General features: G+C 33.8%; 2 long non-coding RNA genes across 6 annotated transcripts in view; both read left to right on the forward strand.

Moving 5' to 3' along the window:
• Positions 1 to 726: 726 nt before the first annotated feature.
• On the forward strand, positions 727 to 5,642 carry LOC149776782 (uncharacterized). Its single transcript, XR_016416258.1, has 3 exons — positions 727 to 1,633; positions 2,032 to 2,169; positions 5,546 to 5,642. It is a non-coding gene; the product is annotated as an uncharacterized LOC149776782 (long non-coding RNA).
• Positions 5,643 to 18,063: 12,421 nt separating this feature from the next.
• The window catches only part of LOC149776783 (uncharacterized), a 30,264-nt gene continuing 26,827 nt past the window's right edge, over positions 18,064 to 21,500 (forward strand). Inside the window, exon 1 of one of the 5 annotated variants that reach the window (XR_016416119.1) lies at positions 18,064 to 18,139. This is a non-coding gene — a long non-coding RNA (uncharacterized LOC149776783). Of the gene's footprint in view, positions 18,140 to 18,689; positions 18,785 to 21,500 lie in introns of those variants that run through there. The other 4 variants (XR_016416120.1, XR_016416122.1, XR_016416124.1 and 1 more) reach the window with 4 other exon arrangements.

Here is a 21,500-nt window from a genome sequence, read left to right on the forward strand (position 1 = left end):
ATTGCCCAGAGAATAAAACGGGATGGAACACTGTATATGGTGCAAATTTGCAAGTGAGGAAGAAGGAAATTACAGGTTTCAATATCACCATTGGATGAAATATTAATATCAGGAAACACTATTTTTTATTTGAAACGGCCGGAGGGTAACTAGAACATGATTGGGCAAACCAATTTCCTTGCATTAAATTAAAGTAAAGGAAAGTTTTGTCAGGAGGCGTTGAGATTGGCCAAACTCATTTACTTGAAGCTTGGACAGAAATTTACAGTGCAAAAGCGCATTTATTTTTAACGTATTTTACGCTTGTTTATCGTAAAACGGGTAAGGTAACTGCGACTTCATCTTTTCTCTGTTGTTTGGCGTATAATTTGCTTAAGCTTCATTTGATATTTTATTTTTCACTTTTCTAAAGTTAGCCGTTATCATAAAAGGTTAAGTTTAATACATTGTTTACTTATCAACATTTCGTTTCTCTATATCTAAAAGTGAAATGAATGTTTTAAATGTTTGACGGTTAAACATGTTTGTTTTCACATATATTTCTTTCTGACTTGTTGACTTTCTAATAGACATTTTTCAAACTATTTACTGCGGTTTAGACGCATTCTATATATCTGACTCCATCCTTCATATTACTAAAATATGTTACTCCATGTGACGGTTTACCAGTGAAGATATTTGCAACCCATGGTAGCTGAATGCTTTGCTCTGCGATATTACGGGATGTTTTATTTACTTTTTATAAGAAACTTCAGCAGAGCAGAATCTGGTAAATGAGTTATGTTTATTTCACGTTGGTTGCCTTTCTTGTATTTCTCGAATCGGATATGATATATGTGTTGCTTTTAGGACCTGTTGCTTCGTTTCCCTTTCACCACCTTCAAAATAACTTTTACCGTCATTGTTGCCAATCCATTCAAACCTGATTAAAGCAAGCTCGCATATCAGCGGTACCGAAGGAAAATATGTAAACAGCTGACGTCAAATCTAGATGGCATACACGTAACAATCACCTTAATGCAATACATTGTCAGAGAAATTCCATACCAGTTACGGTTCTCATCTCTCATTTGTTAAGTCAGATCTATATCCTGTTGATTCCGGTTCATACGCATAGCTTTGTTTCTGATGGATAATTTCATTGGTTTTGGTCTCTGACATTAAGTTACGAGACTCTGTTTCTCCTCCTCAATATCACAACTTGTTTTAAATGTACTTCTTTCATATTCAGTTTGATATACTGTTTCTGTCGGCGATGCACTATCTCTGCGTTGATAACGCGCTTGCACAAACCTCTGTTTGTGGTGCTCAGTATAGCAGGTTTATTTTCTCTGACACTAGTTTTCATAAATTTGTCTCTGCAATATTCTACTTCACAGTTCTGTGATAATATTTCACAGCTCGCTGCCAATCTCTGATACTCATTTTCACTGTATCTGATTCGTATTATCAGAGCTTGTTTCGTCCAACTCAGTTTAACAGCTATACATCTCTCAATCCAGGATGAAGTCCTGGACAGCTTTGGTTGCTCTGTTGCTGATGTGCTCAGTATCTGAACAGGCTGGCTTTCTCAAACCACCCATCATTGTGCGCGATTTAGACAGTGGATTAGGACTAACCGCAGCCATACCCCGTATGTATGCTCTTATCCACCCTCCCACTTCTATCTCTCTTTCTCTTTCTCTCTCTCTGTTTTTCTTTGGGCCTTCTGTTTGTTTACAGTCAAATTACCTCCCATTAAACCATTTAAAAAAAACTAAACATTAAAATAATAATAATAATAATAATAATAATAATAATAATAATAATTGTTATTGTTTCCAACTTCCTCTTTTATACATGTTGATTTATTTAGGCAGTAATTTGTACCATATACAGGACATATATTGCATTAAATAAGAAATTAAAATTATATTGTTGGGTATATATCGCTTTATATAATTGAAATAAATGCCTAACTGTATAAATTTAATTTTAATTAGCTGAAACAAATTTTATACCTAGTTGAAAAAAGTTATATTTCTATTTTAGTCTTTTTTCTTCTTGCGTTTCTGCCCTTGCTTCGTGGAGACGTGAACAGACCACGGCGAGTCAATGCGACAAACGATAACCTGGCATACACGTTGAACAATGTATACGCTGGGCTAACCGTTGACTCAGAAGCTATTGGTAAGTGTCACCTAGGAGTGTGTGTGTGTGTGTGTGATTTGGATTTTTAACGTAGCTTTAGCAATTGTTCAGTCATATCGCTACGATGTCTGCAGTGTGACAGTTTATAGTGATGTCTAGCGCTTTGGCTTGACTCATCCGGGGTTCGAACCCGCGACCTCCTGCATCCGAGGTTGACGTTCTATCCATGTAGCCACCGGAACGATCAACGGACATTTGGATCTCTTCACGCTATTCTTTTAATTGGTTTTATATTTAAGCCGCTTGGAACAATTGTACGCACTGCATCCAAACAGTCATTTGGAGAACATTAATATACGCATTACATTCAATCATTCGTATATGATGTAGATATTTACTGCATTCAATCATTCGCGTAGCATTTAGAAGTGTATTTCTTTCAAATATTCGGAAAGTATCACGATGCACATTGCATTCATACATTCTGGGCACATTAGGATACATATTTAAGACTTTCTCATTCACATCCTTTACCTCAAACAATAATTATCAGCAACACCGACATTAAATTCACGCAGTCAGTACGAAACCTAGGTGTTACTCTGGACAGTACTCTCACATTGCACCAACATGACATGAACATATGCAAGGCTGCATATGTTGAGCTGAGACGCATCAGCTCCATTCGCAGATATATTTAAGTTAATGCCCCTTAAACACTAGTGTGTTCAATAGTTGTTGTTGTTGTTATAGGGTTTTAACGCCATTTTCCAGCACACGATAGGCTATACATGGCTGCCAGTATTAATGGTGGAGGAAGAACCCGGGAAAACCTCGGAAAGAACCACCGACCCACGAGAAGCTACTGGCAAGCTTTCTCACATACCCACATTGTCTGAATCCGAGACTCGAACCCACGCAGACAGAGGTGAGATGACAGTGATCCGTAACAGAGAGCGCTGTAGACCACTCGGCCACTCGGGGCCCCGTCTTCATTAGTACTTTCAAGACTGGACTATTGTAACTCAGTTCTGTCTGGTTCATCTCAATATTTACCCCAGAAACTTCAAAATGTTCAAAACACAGCTGCTCGGATTATCCTCAGAGTATCGCGATCAGAGCACACCTCCCCGCTGCTCTGTACCCTACACTGGCAATCCATTCGATCCAGAATCAAACACAAAATTTGTTCTCTGTGCTGCGTTTCACTAACGGAGTCCAATCGAACATACCTATCCGACCTCACCCATGTGTACACACCAGCAAGATACTTACGCTCCTCTTCTGACAATCGTATACTCATTATTCCCCCTAGGAAAACAAAGTCATATGGACAACGTTCTTTTGCATACCAGGACCCAGCAACGTGGAACGAATTGCCAACTGAACTTAGACACAAAGACACAGTGATCTCATTCAATAGTGCTCTTAAAATTCACCTATTTCGACTGCAAGAACAAACTTGAAGACCTAATAGTGTTTCCTACCTTAAATAGTTTCAGCATTTGTTTATGTTTTCTAATTTCATGGTGTTTGTTTTTTGTAATCATATCTTTATATGTTTTCATTTTGGTTTTTTTTTATGTTATAGGTGTTGTCTAATGCTGGAAAGCGTTTAGAGCTTCTAAAGATTAGGCGTTATACAAAGTCCTCTTTATTTTATTATTATTATTATTATTATTATTACATTCAAGTATTCACAACACATTAAAATACTTATTGCATTCAATCATTCGAATTAGCATTAAGATGCATATTACATTCTATCATTAAATGAGCATTAAGATGCGTATTACATTCTATCATTAAATGAGCATTTTTGTATTCTGAGAGCATTAGGATGATATTTGCGATCATTCAGAGAGCATTATTACATTTGGATAGCATTAATATACGAATAACATTCAATCATTCGGAAAGCAATACCATTCGTATTATATTCTATCATTAAGTGAGCATTATTACATTCGGAGAGCATTAAGATACGAAATATTGTAATGGGAAGCAAGACAAACAGGAACAATATTTTTTTAGTTTCTGGATACGTAGTTCTGGATATATGAAACGGCAAGAATGCTTTACTTGCAATTCCATCCTCATCATTTGGTATTGATAGAGTTAATGAAAGTTTATTCGTTCTATTTACATTCTACGATTTACATTTGAGTCTACTGAGTTTAAAAACTGAAAACCTTACCTAATACACTTATTTGTAATCATACTCTAGCAAAATAGAACGACGCTGTATGAAAATAATCGTACAAAATATAGGCAATGACTATCGGTTTCTTAAGGTACGAAAAAATAATGTAAAATCCAAACATACCATTAAACATTGATGCACAATGCAAACATGCTATTAAACAATATTGCATAGTCCAAACATGTGACTAAAACTAATGCATAAGTCAAACATGATATTCAACAATATCCAAGTCTACCATTAAAATTAATGCATAATCCAAAAATGCCATTAAAAAATGCATAATTCAAACCTACCATTGAAAATAATACACAATCCAACCTACCATAAAAACAAAATACATAATCCCAATAGTGCCATTAAAAATAATACATAATCCAAACCTACCAATAATCCAACCTACCATTGAAAATAATGCATAATCCAACCTACCATAAAAACAAAATACATAATCCCAATAGTACCATTAAAAATAATACATAATCCAAACCTACCAATAATCCAACCTACCATTAAAATAATGCATAATCAAAACATGCCATTAAAATAATGCATAATCCAAACATGCCATTAAAATAATGCATAATCCAAACATGCCATTAAAATAATGCATGATCAAAATATGCTATTAAACAATAAACTGTCTCAATAATCCAACAACCTAGACAGGCAAGATTAAAAATCCAGATATTTATCAATATTTTATAAATATTAGGGTACAAGTTAGGCTATTACAAGCGTGTTGCAATACTGAAAATGACGTGGTGCGATACAATGTATGAAAGTTCAAATAATAGTACAAATATTGTAAAAATTAGGTATCGATTTAGCCAAGTGATTTCGGCCATGTCCTTAAAACGTTTGTCTTTTGAGCCCTAAATTTAAAACTAATGGACTTACTGTTCTAATAAGATGTAAACTCGCTACAGTTGGATTTGACAAATTGTTCTATGACGGAAATGATTGCACCCTCCACCGCTCTTTCTTTCTGACTACTTTGTTACACCGTTCGATGATCTTTAGGAAGTAGCAGAGTGCAATGCAACCACGATGCATAAAACAAAGCATTAGGCGAGAACTATGCTTATAAAGTTAGTCTTTCGTTCTCAGGAAGAAAATAAGACAGCGTATTTCATATCCATCTGAAGAAAGCGTATACTATCTGAAACTAATTAAAACAAATATCACATATATGTTGCATTTATTTTTCAGGGTCGTGATTTTGGTGCCATTTTCGCCCAGTCTCGTGCAAAATGAAACGTTTGGTACTATTTTATGGTCCATATTTCTAATTAAAGTCCATCTCTATAGATCCTTTGTTGTGTTTTCTTTCTCACGCCAGTGTTTGGCATGCTCCTGCTGTAACCAAAACTCGCATATATCTTAAAAAGTTAGCGTAAAATTCAGCTTAACCCAACAGGTCCTATAATCTAAATCTACGATCTTTCATCTTGGTATTATTTTTCTTCATAAACATCTATCTATCTATCTATCTATCTATCTATCTATCTATCTATCTATCACATGATCAAGAAACAAACAAATAACTTGTACGAGTTTATCTATCTATCCTTTTATTTATATATATATATATTTATCTATCTATCTATCTGCCTGTTTATCTGTCTGTCCGTCCGCCCAGCCATTGATCCATTCATCCAGAAATAACTTGTACGGATTATCACTTGAGGAAGAAGAAAGTCAGTCTTTTAAATTGAGTTCTTTGACGACAACATCACGTTCTATATGCTCTTGAGATCGCAGATTAATATCATCCATCTTACTGAATCTCCGTAATTGTATCCATGATACACTGTACCACCATAAAGCTACCAAGCAATTACTGCTGCAATTTGGGACGTTATGAGAATAACGTCACTGTTGTGAGTATGACGTCACTGACTAACAAGTCGGGAGTCGCATATTTTATTAGTTAAAAGGCATGGTGTTTGGTTGCCAATTTCAGCAGGATGCCAGCTAATATAATCGAGTAGGAGGGAAAGATTGTATGCGACTGTTTCCAGTCATCACTCTCATAACAGATAAAACACTTTAACATGACAGTTTTTGCTAGATTTAGAACTGTCTCTGAATTTTTAGCAGTGGAATAAATAAAATATATTCCTATCTATTTATGCACTGACCAATATGGATGAAGTTGTCTACTTGTGTTTTTAATTATTTAAATAACGCATAATTGCAATGGCAGTAGTGGTACAGGAAAGTAACATTTCCATTGGTCAGAATGTTACCAGGTGATCAAAATGAATTGCGTTCATTTCTGTATGAACGGTAAGGAGAACTACTTTTCCACTTCTATAAATAGAGTCACGTGTACAGCATAAGATAAACACTGCCAGTGAAGGCAGACACGAAGTAAGCATCAAAGGAAAACAACATTCTTACATTTCTTGTAAATATAATTGAATAAATTTGGCTTCCATTGGTTGAAGGACTGGTTTTATGATGACCTTATTACGATCAAGCAGGACAATCCCAAGTGCTATATATAGCTACGTAACAGAAAAACCCAAACATGTATTACTACGTTCAATTAAGATTTCTAATTTGTAATGATGCAAACAAAATAACATAACGAATAATTGAAATTTCAATTATAAGAGTTTAACGTTGTTTTTTCTGAGTTTATCGTGGTATAAACTGTCAGTTGCCGACTCACACAGCTTACATAACGCCCTTCGGGCGTTATTTGCTGTGTGAATCGGCAACTGACAGTTTATACCACGACAAACTCAGAAAAACAACGTTAAACTCTTACTTGTCAGATCCAGAAACATAAATGATAGATATTAAAATTTATTTGTCATCTAATAAAAAAAAGAATTTAAAAACTGGCTAATCATATGTTTTTATGGATTCTTTTGTTGGTCCAGCAAAACTTATTTACCATATACATAAATACATACATACATACATACATACAACACCTTAATCTTCCAAACCATAATCATAAACATTCCATTCGTTTTATCTTGTCCGAAATTTAAAAAAAAAAAAAACAATCTGAACGCCTTAGTCTGTATCCGTCTCGTCCTCGAAAAAAACACAGTATGTAACGAATGGCAACTTTTAATTGCTGTCAAAACCTTGATTGTTATTTCTTGATATTACGATGATTTTACGACGTCTTATTCCTAACAACAACTTAATAGTTTCTTAATTTTTTTTCATAGCAAAGTTCGAAGAATGACATTTGTTATTAAAAGCGCAGTGATTTCATTATTTGTTGAAACATAGTAAAATGTTTATATTTTTCAATCCGTCATTTTATAAGAATCTGTTCTTCTTACATACAACTGCATGTTAGTCCGCCAAAATCTAACTGCTTTAGGAAGTATCACTTAGATTATCTCTGAGTCTCTCTCAAAGAATCGCAGTTATTCAGCTTATATCGGAAAAAAGACGCCGATGTTCCGAATGATTCTAAAGGCGAACATATCTTTATTAGTAAAATTCTATATTGCTACAACCAGATTATATTTAATATGTATATGTTTTTGTACAGAGGTTTTCTGGAATATGGATGAAAGCCTGCACACATGTTTGTGTTTTCGCTTTGTTGTCAAATGTTGACTTTTCAATAAACTTGATCTACTATAAAAAATCATGATTTAGTACAACAAGAATAAAAATAAGAAGAAAAAGAAATGAGAAAGAAAAACGTTTTATCCCTGATATCGAAATTTGTCTGCCATTTGTCGCTGTACGAAACTTCAAGAAAATCACAACAATTGTCTTCTTTACATGTATTACCAGATGAGTTTAATTTTATGTTAAATAGTACATCGATGCAACATGTTTTATTTAGAAATTAAGTCCATTATATTATCGATACGACCTTAAAAGATTGTCACTAACGTCAAAACGAGAATGCTGGAAATATCCAACCGCCAAATTAATCTTTTATTTTTATTACGAAAACGCCATTTTAAAATTTGATTACATTTGGTGATACGCGCGATCGCTATCGTCATCATTGTTCGTTTTTCACCTGTTTGAAATTCACAAAATTTATCAGCCATACAATAATAAGTACATTAGTATGTCCCCATTTGGATACATTTTGACTGTTGTTGCGCATTCATATATTTTAGCGTATTTGCATCTCATACAGAGATATCATTCCATTTTGTAAAATATCTAAACTATATTGGTGCATTTAACATGGTGCGTGCATTAGATGAGCAAATGAAAAATCACCAGCAGAGTAACAAGGAGGCTGATGTAATGGCATTTATGCAGAAGGATAATATCAGAGAGAACAGAAGCAACTTTATTATCCTCCACTGAATTCGAGTGTGTTCTTGTTCCATCTTTCTGATAGACTTTGGAAACGGCTTATATCTTGTTTGAAAGAATACTGTAGAATGATTGCAAAGTACAGCCGTGCTGCTGCTATTCACTGGACAACTTTGTGAATGGTCCTAATCTGTGTTCACTCGACTTTGCGTTTTTCTGTTCGCTTACTCTCTCAACAGGATCGTATGCTTGTCCGTGTATGGACTCGTGTTCATTTGCTCAATTCTCTTGACATCTTTCCATTCTTTAATTCGTCTATAGGTTTTTCTTCGTCCAGCAGTACGCAAATGGCCCATCGATCCGTTATTTGCCGACTGGTTCGCTTGTCCGTTTTCTGGTCCGTCGGTCCGTCCATTCATGTTCACATCTCTTGATCCATATCCAAGCTATATTATAATCACCTGTCAATCAATTTCTCTGTACATCTGCAAGTTTCTTCTTTCAATCCATTTCTCTGTACATCTGCAAGTTTCTCCTCTCAATCCATTTCTCTGTACATCTGCAAGTATCTCCTGTCAATCCATTTCTCTGTACATCTGCAAGTTTCTCCCGTTGTTGTTTACCACGGATGTATTTATCTCATCAAAATGTTGTTTGCTTATGTCGTCTTTCAATTATTTTCTTTTAACAAAAGACCAATAAAAGATGTAATACTCCTCGAAGGTATACTTTCTGTCATCAATGCACCCACACATTTTGCAAATTAAATGAGAAACTATTATTTTGAAAAGAAGTTGTCATTATTTTAACATCCCCATACACACTGAACTGCAGGCATATCGACATGCATGCATTGTTCATTTTGTAACGGAGCTAGGCACTATGAAAAAGAACAGAAAGAAAGTGAAACCAATAATTAAAGTAAATTTCAACAAACAGTTATTTCCTCTTAATAGAAAGCTTAAATTCAAAAGACGCATTATTGTGAAATGAATCCCAAATAATACTAAATGTATTGAATGCCCTGATGTACCAATGGTCTTGAATATTGATGCAATCCTAAATGTCTTTGATCAGGAATAATAAGTATATTCCAAAATATTGTGTTAATCCATCCAATGAACACTTATTAATTCCAATGAACGATTTAAACAAATAATTCTACTTGAATTATATCCAAATACGGTTATAAACTATGATAACAAACGGATTACAGAGACTGATCATAAAACAGGAATGATTAGTTTATTTACACAGTCCACTTTATATTCTAATTTCATTTTACGTACGATGCAGTAGAATGTTATGAAATTTCAGCGGATCATTCCACTAGCTCTTAAACAAAGGTAGACCCCTGAAATCAAATATATTGTTTACTACCTACAATCATGACAAAAGTCAGATAGGCGAAAACTAGATACACAACTCACAATCACCGCCAAAAATCAATCACACGTAGATATACATAACAATATATACTACACTTACATTTTTTGTGTGCTGATTCATATGTTTCCTTTTCGAATGCACGTTCATATGTTGACAACAATGCATGTGTTGGTTCAAGAAAACTCCAGTGACATATTTACCCATTGAGGGTCATCATTTTATACTAGGCAATGACCTAGCTGAAGATATGGTTTTGGTTAGTCCACTTGTAACTGACAAGCCTGTTTTGGATCAGAACGTTGATAACGTTGATAAATTGCTCTAACGTAATGGCTTTTTATAGTTATTGCAGAATCTTATTATAGTTGGTAGAGACGAAAATGATATATTATATTTAATAAGAACTGATGTGAATTTAGTTGTTTTTATTTTATTTTTACAAGGGTTTATCAACGTTGTTCACGGCAAATTAAGAACAAAGCGCACACGGATCTAATAGATTTACACGATATTTTCTCAAATTCACAAACACTTATACACGTAGCGAATATTTTACTAAACATTCCTATATCGTTGATGTTGAAAATCATAATCTTCACTACATCATGTTGTGACTTTTCGAGTTCCATTCTTCGGTGATGAAGCTCCTACGGAGGTCAAGACTCGATGTTCTTTCCACGCGACTGTTAACTCTGTACAAAGAAACACGTTCATTTTCACGGCCTTTTGACATTTTCAATACATGAGAAAGAACAAATACGTAAAATGAAATTTTTTAGATTTATGCAGCTATCCTCCTTTGTGTCATTATGTACTGTTCATTTGGGATTGCAAAGTGTCATGGTCCTCCATTTCATCTATATTTGAGCTTATCCTAATTGGATGTAAATAGTGTCGTATGTTTGGTATTTACTCTGCTCATTCTTTTCGATTCTGCAACACACACACACACACACACACACACACACACACACACACACACATATATATATATATATATATATATATATATATATATATATATATATATATATATATATATATATATATATATATATATATATATATATATTCATTAAAAGTTGGGTCAGTTGTCTGTTTGAAAATATCCTGTGCATCTAAAAGGTCTCTCAATAATCTTTTAACTTGACGTAAACACGATATGAGCTGTGTAACGTATGTCTTGGCTTTAACTTGAGCATCTAAAATGTATATCAGATGAAACCTTATTTGATTTAATTTTGTTTTTCATCTCCTGCGAGTCATTTACTGTCACACAAAACGAAGAATATTTAACCTGACTATTGGACAATTGTTCCGATTGTGTTAATTTGATCAGATGATAATTGTTCTCTAGTAGTCAACAAGATCTGCGCAGTTCACAATAAACGAAAAGCAAGCTATTGTAGTACCTCTGCTAAATGACTAAACCTTGTGGTGCTTTTATTCCTGATGGTCAATGTAATCTTGGGAAGTGCTTGAGCAAAGACAAAATGGGAATATATGCTCATAATGACAATGCTTAAGTTATTCACATTATGCAATTTTAAATTACCAGCAATTCCATTCAGTCAACAAGTTATATAGCCAACAAGTTATATAATACACCTTTTCTCTAACTGCGACACTCGGAGGTAGGAGATATGTAATATTTATATAACTAGTCACGTGTATATGACAACCTAGCAAAATAAATCATTATTTCTCGTAAAGCTTACAAAGTCACATGAATAGAAAGACCACTTTGTTTACGGCAAGCTTCTGCAGTCGGTTCAAATGTTGTACATTAAGGTAATATCCCAATGTAGATCAATTATAATGACATATATGGACAGATTTTAGTTACTAATTCTGTCTGTCCAACTTACTTTAAAGCTATTTCTTTGAATAAAAGTTTTGTTGCAGAAGACATAGACTATTTATGCTGGATGAAGCATATTTTATGCGTTGTACTTGTTTTGTTTTTTTTTACATTTTGAGACATTTAAATAATAAAACGAATGAAATTATGTTTAGGTTTGGTAATAGTATGATTATATTGGATGCTGAGTTGTATTTTATAATTGTACAGGATGTTGCTTTTTACGTATAATTTTGTACAAGATCTTGATTGGTTTAATACAACTGTACAGGATGCTAATTGTTATATCATCAGTGTGCTGGATACTGATTGATTATGTATAATTGTTTATGATGCAGAACTTTGATAGTATGATTACACAGTGTTGATGTTTTCTACGCTAATATTTAAAGGGTGTTATTTGTATATTACCATGCACTGGAAAAAGGTTTGCGTTGTATATTGTGTACAGGATCATGATATTTATAGTGTCATTAATCATGATGCTGGTTTGTATAACAATTGTACAGCATGCTGATTTGTATAACTAATTGTATAAAAGGCTGATTTGGGTGATATAACTGTACATTGTACTAACTGGCATTATACCATTGTACAGTGCAATAATACTGGAGACTGATTTGTATAATATAATTATACAGGATGCTGACTGGTATAGTGCAAATTATACGGTGTGCTTATTACTTTATGGTTGTACATATGCCGATTTATGTAGAATAACTGTAAAAGATGCCGATAAGTATAGCACAATTGTATAGGCTTATCATTTGTACAGTGTACAGGATGATGCCTTGTTAAGTAATATTGTACATGACTATCATTTGTACAGTGTACAGGATGATGGTTCGTTAAGTACAATTGTATAGGCTTATCATTTGTACAGTGTACATGATGAATGTTTGTTATGTACAATTGTAAAGGATGCTATTTGTATTGAATTCTTGTACAAAATGATGATGTGCATTATGGAATTTGTACATAATGCTGATTTGTATGATGGACTTTTCGAAGATGTTGATTGCTATAGAATAATTGCAGACGATGCTGATTTGTTTATTATAACTCTACAAAATGTTGACAAGTATAGTATAATTGTACAGTTTACTGACTAGTATAGTATAATTGTACAGAATGTTGAATGATACAGTATAATTGTACATGATGCTGACTAGTATAGCATTATTGCACAGTATATTGATTTTCATGATACAATTGTACAGGACGCTGATTTTGCACAATGCAGTTGTATAGGATCTGATCTGCGTGGTATAATAGTACAGGATGTTGATTAGCTTAGTACAATTGTACATGATGCTAATTTGTATAATACAATTGTACTGTATGCTGATTTGTAGGATACTAGTATAGGACGCTGATTTGCATATGAAAATTATACAGGATGCTTATGTCTTTAGTACAATTGTACGGATATTCTGTCTCTGTATCGTTTAATTGTAAAAGTTTAATTTGGAAAATGTTTCCGTTTCCTTTGCAAGACATTTTCATCGTTTTTCCTCACAGTATTTTATGGACACAAACATAAACATGGCATTATCATCTAAACCTATTTTAGTTTTCATCCTATGCTCTTGAAATTATCCCTAAGATAAATGCAATAATTCACAAAAAGCAGAAGCGTGTCCAACCAAATCATCATGATACTAGAGCAAGGCACCTGTTAATGATAGGCCAGATATTCTTGTTCAGAAGATAATTTTGGTGAAGTGTTTATATTCCAGATTTAAGAGCATTTTGCTACTATAAACATAGAACATCAAAAATTAAAGTTTCGAAAAATTTCAGGCAAGCTATTTACACCAATATGGATTTTTAATGGTTTACTTAAACACAGTTGATTTTGGCAAAACGAAAAAGCAAGCTCGACTTCAATGAAATGCAAGAAGACTTGACATTACCTATGACATATTCGCATCCAGTTATCTACATAAGTGGTGTGTGTAACCTTTCTATCGTGAACGCATGCACATTCGCAAGTCAATCTGCATCATGTATACATAAACATAATGACTTGAGGTAATGCAAAATAAAGCAAATTAAAAGACCTGTTTTATAACACTGGTATGTAAATTCCTTAACGAGTGATATCCTTGCAAGGAAACTCGCGTGTGTGCTTTCGCCTTTTTTCTTTATTTTTCGGGGGTGGGGGTGGGAAGTGTTTCGGAACCGAAAAAGTGATTTGTGCATGCGGATGTATACGTGTTTGATAATAAATAAGACATAACTTGCTGAATTGTTGACGTACTTTATGAGATAATTATTTCCGACAATATACACATATATACCAACGTTGCCAGTGTTCTCATTTTGCCAACAAGAGCATGGTCTTGTCACTGAAAATAAAAACATAAGATCATTAGATAATATCCAGTTTCCTAAGACGTATATACACGTAGCTCATTGCTATTATTATTGTTATTATTATTATTATTATTATTATTATTCCTGATTTGGAAAGGATTTCTAGAATAGCTACTACTGGAAAGATAACAGTCAAGGAGTTTCAGAAAAGGATTGGAAAGAAAAATTTCATAAGTAATTAAGAGAGTATTGATACTAAAAAAAGCAAATAACAAAACGAAATTGGGTCTCATTAGTCTCTTCGTTTAAAACAAGATTTCTACTGTTATAAAGTAGCAATACTCCACCAGTGAAGATGGTTTATTTTATGTATCATTCAAAAACATAGAAAACAACATTGAAGAATTCTATGATACAGATAAAATGTTTGTACTAGTTATACAAGAAAGTTCAGGTCTATCTAGTACCGTAGGAAAAGTAATTTGAAGATTTGTTTTCAAAACCTACGTTCTAGCACTAACACTTACGATCTCGTATTTCAACTTATTTTCTTCAAACCTTTATGTTGTATTTCAGGTGATAAATATGTAACGCTAGATAGATATGTAACACTATATATGTGGTAATGCGAGATATACTGTAACACTAGACACGTGCAACTTTTGATAATCAAAATAGTATATGTCTAGACTTCAGTGTTGTTTCTGATGCGATTGATCGTGTCAGATAATAATGGCCAATACAAAAATGTAAATGTTATCGAGTACAATTCTAGCTTAATAATGTTGATGTGACTCTTTTGCTAATTGAGTTTAAATGGTATTTTTACAACAACAACAAAAAGCTGAATACAACAACAAATATGTTGCTGCTGGTGTATCACGGATCTCTGTGATATGCCCTTTATGTTTATCATTGATATTGGCAGATCTTTAAGTGATCACCCCTTATTGGTAAGCAAGCTTTCTGCCATGATAGTTCAGTGGTTTATTCATCAAATAACGTGAATGAACCTGAAAAATGTAGTCTTTTGCTACAACGAACGATTTAGGATCCATGCGAATCGTTGCTTATTGTGACGTATCCTATTTATGTTAAGTTTACTTGTTCGTTATTTCAAGTAATTTGAAATAACTAGGTTCGCTAAAGAGCAGAATTACTGTATATACTGAATGAAAAATTTAAGAGATGGGTCCTTACCTTTGTTAAGTTTCAATAGTAAGGGAGTAGGCGTCCACTACTTGGTATATATCGTTTGTGGCGTTAGAATAGTTATCGTCGTTGACTCTAACGCGTCTATCGTTACTATCATCTCGGAAAGAAAATAACAGAGGGGCAATTGCAGCCACTAAAACAGAAATAAATATCCATATGTTAGAATTGTAAGATGGAAATATATATTTGAACTTCATTGTAAGCGCATACATATTTTGCGCTAAATCCTTAATTTTGTCCGCATTTTGAGATAACAAGTTACATTTAAATGAAATATACCAGGAACTTGGTAAAATTAACAGAACAAATCTACAAATCTGTCACTAGGAAGGTATATATTTTTTCAATTCCTCTTTTAACTTTCTTTATCTTCATCTACCAATGACATTTCGAAAGATTGAAGCAGTAGATGTCAACATGCTCAATTTAACAATGCGCTTTCGATCCTTTATAAAAAGGCCAAATATTATATTAGATAGCAGCTATAACAACTATTCCTTATCTTACGGATAAATCGCGCTTCGGGTACTTTATATATCTATATCTATATATATATATATATATATATATATATATATATATATATATATATATATATATATACAGAGTGTAGACACAAAATTGGTAATAGTTGTAAATGATCAACTTCAAATTAAGTAAAAGAAGTTAAGGTAGACCAAATTTAGATCAAGAGCAATCCAAATCAGGAATAATTAAAGACTGTTTGAGCTTTAAGAGAGAGAGAGAGATGGGTACATACAAGCCAGCACTAGCCCCAGTCCGCCTGACCCATTGACAGAATTTCCATGTAACAGGCAAACTGAATATGCCAATAATAGGATGACGGCAATCGAAGGGAGTTTCATTCTGAAAAGAATGCTGTTTACATTTAGGACATATAGGAAAATATGGAAAATAATTTTATGAAACGTCCGGAAAATTCGGAAAGAAAAGGTGCATATTCTTCAAAGATTGCAAGAGTAGACTACATCGAAAATACTTGTATCAAACAATTTACGGAAGTGTTGTTTATGCAATATTTACCATAATTACAAAAATATAAAACAACACCAAAAATAAAAAAATGAATTTGATAAGAATGATTCAGAATACAAGACTCGAATTGTAATGAAAAATACGCTACAAATTAATTTAAATCAATTTTACATCTCATTGCAATCTAGCTAAAAGGTATATGAGAAGAATTTATTCAGCTATATATTCTGCACAAACGTATTTGTACAGAAAATTGAAAGTATTAGATTATAAGAAAAGTTAATTATTTTCATTAAATAAAGATATATTTATAGATATGATGTTGTTTCATGAATGCAGAAAATAAATTATATATTCGAATGCATTAATGTGAAAAGTTTAATAAATACACTTCCAGAATCTATCTATCTATCTATCTAATAAATTCTGCAGATCAATGATGAATTTCCACTCATTATGTTACACAATTTCATTGCAATCCTTTCTGCTTTCCGTTCCCCCTCCCCTCAAAGACGTTCAAGGACATGACGAGGTTGGACTGGACTGGGAGATTAAAAATTTTCATTTGGTAAAATTATTTTTCCTGTTTCAAATTCTGAGTGGTGTGCCCCATATGCACAGTAAGTAACAATTGTTCCTCAGTAGTTTTTTCTTTCTTTAGTTTGTTTGTATGTAAATTGTATGTTTGCTTGTATGTAAATTTGATTCTGTCGCTCTTCCAGAATGTTATATTATCTAACTTTTCAATATCTTACTAAGTGTACGATTATGTGTATTGCGTGAGTGTTGTTTTTCTTTTTTAAGTTTGTTTAATAGTCTGTTTCTTTGATTTTTTGTTTGAATGTCAAAACCATGAGAAAAACGTGGTATCTAACAAGCAGAGAGGAATTTTAAACCAATAAACGTTCATTGAAAATTGATAATCTATGCAGTAGTACTATGTTTTTATATTTTTCATAGTAAAAGGTAACACTTAATATAATCATTCATAGAGACCAAAGACTCATTGTCCAGCTAGTTTATCTTTGACGTAATAAAAGCCGTGAACATTAGTCCGTTCCTCAGTTTAAATGGATATATGTCTATGTCTTTTAAAGTTTTACCTTTGTATATTTAGTGGTTCTGTAAAGAGTAATAAAAACATATAAAATATTATTTTAAGGTGCATCCTAAAACAAAGAACAAAATAAGATTAAATCAAACTGCCGAAAAGCAGACGGTCTTCTTCCTGTAAATCTTTTAACAGAGCCAATTGTTACGTACTAATATATTGAAACACTTTAATGTTCAGTATGGTTATGCATATACTTTCACTCCTTGTCATTAACGTTTGTACACAAAATATATGACTTTTACAGGAATATTATATTGTTGCATTCAAGCTCTGTTTGTTTTAAGGTAACACAATTCTCACCACAATATCCTAAGCAATGCATTCCTTAAAAAGAATTGTTCATTATTGAATTTAAACATGTTTTACGTTACCTTCTCCAAATAGATTGTGGACACGACTGCCTGCAATGGTCTTGATCAATCTGAGAGCGAATTGTTATGATGTGTCCAAAACCGTAGAAAATATTTATCGCGTTAAAAGCAAATCAAATGAAACGATTCTTAGCAATCAATTACTTCCGTCACCATGCAGTAAATCATTTTACACATCTTTTCCGCATTTTAGTTATAAGCCAATCACACTAGACTTCCTTTTCCTCGTGTGCCTAATTGCTTCAACACGAAGATCAGTCGTTCTCTTTGAAACACTTAAGGTATGAGAGAAGCTTGCCGCAAGGGTTACGTTTATTTGCAAATATACATAGCTATCTTCCCAGCCCCGACAGTGTTAAATTAGCGCAAGTTCGATTTCTTGTTGATACGAATATATATATATACATGTATAGTATGTACACTGTATCAATGATAATGATATACCACGAGATGTATAAATTTTTCATTAAAAAAAAAATCGAGGCTTGCCCGAGTTTCCTTTCAATTAAAAAATTATACAACGAGTGGTATATCATTGATACAGCGTACATACTTTACATATATTTTATTTATACCACATCAAAGTTTTCTTTTTGTATGGGAGATAAAACTCACGGCCACAGTGCACTTTAGGGGAGTGAACTCTTCACAAACCCCGCATGTATGTACGCTCAAAAAGAAGTTCTGTAGTGATTCATAATTTCCAGTATACTTCATTCATATTAATTCCTGTATGTTTCCTTTAGCAATATTAAATGAAATGAAAACACAAGGATGATAGTTAACATTCAAAATATTTTAATAATGTGCATGCAAATATTGAATTTGCAGCGTTCGGTGTCATAAACAGTAACATGGCGGCCATTTGCTACTATAGCAACAGTACGATTCGAGCCAGAAACATCAAAATAATGAAGGAACAATAGGTAATTAAACAATTTAACCATAACCACATTTCATTGATATCGTTTATGTCCATATTTCGCTATTCCTACTGACTGTCAGTGTCACTTTCAATAATTCTCCTATGTTTCCGCTGTATGGACCCTGTTTGAGAATTCGCCGGTTGAAAGAAGTTGACCCAGTTAGGGATCTCGTTCATCTTTTCCGTTAGGTTCATAACAAACATATTTTGTACGGTGATGTTTGATCCGTAGAATGGGTTGCTGATAATCTGATTCTGCTGAATATTACATGTTTGGGAACTTGATATACTACAGTCTGTTGCAGTGCAGTTGGAAATTTCTTTGTTGTTGGGGTGGGAGTTGACAGCATCATTGCTTGGGTGGCCGGTGTTGCTCAGGTAATTGGAGTACGTCTGTTGTTGTTTTTCACTAATGTTTGAGTAGCTGTTTATAGACTGTACGTTTTTGTGGCCTGAAATTTGCATGATATCAGTTGGGGGAATGTTATTGTCTCTTAAGTTGTGAATTAAGTACTTTCAGCTACTTGTGTTGGTTAATTTCTTTCTTTCTGTATTGCCAAGGGACCAGTTACCGCCACTTTATTCGGATTTCTCAACGCATTCATAATAATCACGAATGTTTGAAACTTGTAGTTATATCTAATTAATCTCGACCTATTTTACAAATATGTCAAAAGAATAATGTAATGAAAGTCATGCCGTAAAGAACATCTTAAAGTATCCCTAGTAACGAGTCCCTTCTTTCTCAGTGACAGTACCAGTTACCGCCAGTACCGTTATTCATGATTAGAAATTCAGATATGATTTATTTCTGCATAATAACAACAAAGCATTCATATTTCATGCCGCAGAATTCACTTTCTTCAAAAGGAAAATTCTACTTTATGAACTATTAGCAACCAAAGCAACCGATAGTCAGCACCTCGGTAGTGTTGACGGAAGCCAACATTATGAATCGCGCATGCGTAACAATGATGACCCACATCAAAATAGGGTTTGTATCAAAATAATTTATTATTTAAAACTGATAGTCGATAACGTATACACCACTTACACTTTCAGTAATTATTTGCTTTGTACATATAACTTCTTAAAAACTGAATCTTTTCTTAAGCATTAAAGAATTACATCTTCAGTATCAGTTACTGGAAAGCTTAAAACAGCTTCATATATATATATATATATATATATATATATATATATACACATACACACATATATATAGACTGGATTCTTCATAGACCTGATGATAACATTCTATGGTCCTCCCTGGTATCCCATGACATTGCATCAGATCACCTCTGCATTATATGCCATCTTGACATATCAGTCCCTAACTCTCCACCCTTATCTGCTACTAAGAGAAACCTCTGTATAATAAATAGAACCAAACTAATGCACGACATCCAAGCTAACCTAACAACTTGCTTACCTCCTACCGCAGAACAACTCGATAACTGTCTGAGTTCATTGCCTGACAAACATGCCCCAGCTACCAAGTGCAGAGTATCAATTCAGAAGTGTTCTCCATGGTATAGCAGTGTTAGGGACCAGCTTCGCACTGCTAAAAGAGACAGCAGTAAAGCTGAGAGGCTCTGGCTTTCCACCAGACTCACTATTCATAAGCAAATCTATGAAGTCGCTAAGGAGAATGTCACAGATATAGTCCATGCAGCGAAATCAACCCACTACACTACTTAGATCATTGAAAGTTCCAGCTGCAAAGAGCTTTTTGAGATTACTGACAAGCTAATGTCGAGGAACAAATCAACACCACTTCCAACTACCTTCTCTCCAGTTGACCTTCCGGACATGTTTGCAAATTTCTTCCGTGACAAAGTACAAACCATTAGAGATAAGCTTGACACCACAATTTCAATCGACTCGTTGTCACCATACAGTTGGGATACAGAATTTGAGCGGCAACCATTAGCAGCATTTGAACCTGTCTCTATGGATTTCGTACGTACAATCCTGATGAAGAGTGCACCAAAGTCATGTGAACTTGATCCAATTCCAACATCACTGCTGCTTGAGTGCTTAGATCCAGTATTGCCTTCACTAACTGATGTTATTAATACCTCTCTCTCATTAGGGGAATTCCCATCGTTTTTCAACACTGCGATTGTAAAGCCTCTGCTGAAGAAACCAACACTAGATCATAACGATTTAAAGAACTACCGCCCAGTTTCTAATCTCCCATTCATATAAAAAATCGTAGAAAAGGTTGTTCTATCCCAGCATGTATCTCATCTAAATTCAAACAGTCTTTTTAGCAATGTACAGTCTGCATATCGCCCTTGCCACATTACTGAAACTACTCTTCTGCATTGGATAGCGGAAAGATTACATTCCTCACCCTCCTTGATTTGTCTGCAGCATTTGACACAATAGACCATGAAATATTACTTCACTGTCTCCAGCATGTATTTTGCATTCATGATACAGCCTTACTGTTGTTCAAGTCCTACTTGGTGAACTGGACACAAATTGTATCTGCAAATGGAATACACTCCAACCCAGTTGATCTATGTTGTGGTGTTCTGTTTTTGGACCTGTTCTCTTCATTCTGTACACTCAGTCACTCTCAAGTGTCATAGATAATCATCCAGTGTCTCACGAATTGTACGCTGATGCCACCCAAATATATAAATCTAGCTACCGAACTGAAGTTGATGCTGCCATCCAAGGTGTAGAGAGGCGCATTTCTGATGTGA

Source organism: Sinohyriopsis cumingii, chromosome 18 (genome assembly GCF_028554795.1).
Source record: "Sinohyriopsis cumingii isolate HCF-2022 chromosome 18, ASM2855479v2, whole genome shotgun sequence".
NCBI classification, from domain to species: domain Eukaryota; kingdom Metazoa; phylum Mollusca; class Bivalvia; order Unionida; family Unionidae; genus Sinohyriopsis; species Sinohyriopsis cumingii.